The following is a 1,595-nucleotide window of genomic DNA, read 5'->3' on the forward strand; positions in this document are numbered from 1 at the left end:
ACAAGGTTGACGTATATTTGCTGTTATGTTAAACTTATATTAAAATTTTTCTTCATTACCCATTCAAGCCGTCTCCAACCATTATTATAAACCGACTATATATATATCGGCATTTATTCAAATACTAAATCCAAACCACAATTTAACTACTAAATTTAAATTATCAGTTAACTCAATTTCAGACCATTTGAAACTCTAATACGTAACAATGGCATATTTAAAAAGTTGATTAATTTTCATTGAAAGTTGATTTACGTGGCTATAAATGCATAATATATGCGATGTTGTTGTGAGTGGCTTCCTTTGTACTCGACACTAGTTGGACACGTGTTTTCACGAAACTTCTGATACAAAACCACCTGGCTCAGTAATAATGGTTGAGTGGATAAAAAGCCAATGCTGCCGTAAACTATTGAAAACAGGTAACATTCAACTGAAGGGCAAATGCACGTAAGTAGCTTAAATTTAGTCTCCATATATCGACATAAAATAACTTGAGAAACGAGGGGAATAGAGATAGTCAAAAAGTATAGAAACAAGTTGAATCAAAATGCAAAGATTATGTTTTCAAGTCTACAACTAGGACCTCTAAAAAAGTTACCAAAGTAGGCTGGAAATCGTCTACATTATTTTCTCAAACTACAAATCCTTATTTTCACTCCATTAAAAATGATAATTACTGTAGACATGGAGTTCAAATAGGAATTTGTAGCTTGAGAAAATAATTTAGATACTATTTCCAGCCAAATTTGTTTACTTTTCTTAAAGTACCTGGTGTTAGGTTTTAATATATAATCTATGCATTTTGATTCAACTTGTTTCTTTACTTTTTTGACGATCCCTATTCCCCTTTTTAAATTAGCAATTTTTAATCATCTTGTACAAGTGGGATGGGAACACGCGTTTATTAAAGATATAATTTGCTTTGATCAATCCATTTAAGATGGAATATAAATCGCGATGGTAATGATTATGCACCTTTCGTACACAGAAAAAAATGCAAACGATTTATACTCTTAACGACAAAATATTTTTTGAAGATTATATCCCTGTCAATTCACAAGCCAATCGTCTTTTTTCTTAACGTTCAATAAGCTGTTAGAAGTAGATTTGATAAATTACTTCCTGCACACAACTATCATGACTTAATTTGCGGAGTCAAATGAAATATTTCAATACTATGTTACATTATCAGATAAGAAGATAATTAGAAAGTGAACGTTCCTTCTGTCCTGATTATATACATAAATCTCATAAGCCTAACAAAATGCAATAGACATACTAATATATAAAAATACAAGATATTCCGTTCCAGATAAACATTGTATATTAGTGATATTGTAAATAATCATCGACTGTTGTGTGAATGGTGTACGATATTGATTATATTATCAAAACTCAACACGAAAATTGCGATATTAAAGACTTTTTAAACAAACAATCAGTAAAAGGCTCTTATCAGAACAGTGGTATGATTCTGAGAAAAGTTTGTATGGCTACTGAAAATCATATAATGTTTAGAAATCTTCAGCATATTTTGCATACAATTAGAATATTTTCCATTATTCGTTTAACCACTGTAACCTATAATGAAA

At 30.1% G+C, this 1,595-nt stretch overlaps 1 long non-coding RNA gene across 1 annotated transcript in view; it reads right to left on the minus strand.

The window, feature by feature from the left end:
* Positions 1-592, minus strand: part of LOC111087218 — a 19,644-nt gene extending 19,052 nt beyond the window's left edge. Inside the window, exon 1 of the long non-coding RNA XR_002611937.1 lies at positions 504-592. This is a non-coding gene — a long non-coding RNA (uncharacterized LOC111087218). The remainder of the gene's footprint in view (positions 1-503) is intronic.
* Between the last annotated feature and the right edge of the window lie 1,003 nt (positions 593-1,595).

Source organism: Limulus polyphemus, unplaced genomic scaffold, assembly GCF_000517525.1.
Source record: "Limulus polyphemus unplaced genomic scaffold, Limulus_polyphemus-2.1.2 Scaffold1889, whole genome shotgun sequence".
NCBI lineage: Eukaryota > Metazoa > Arthropoda > Merostomata > Xiphosura > Limulidae > Limulus > Limulus polyphemus.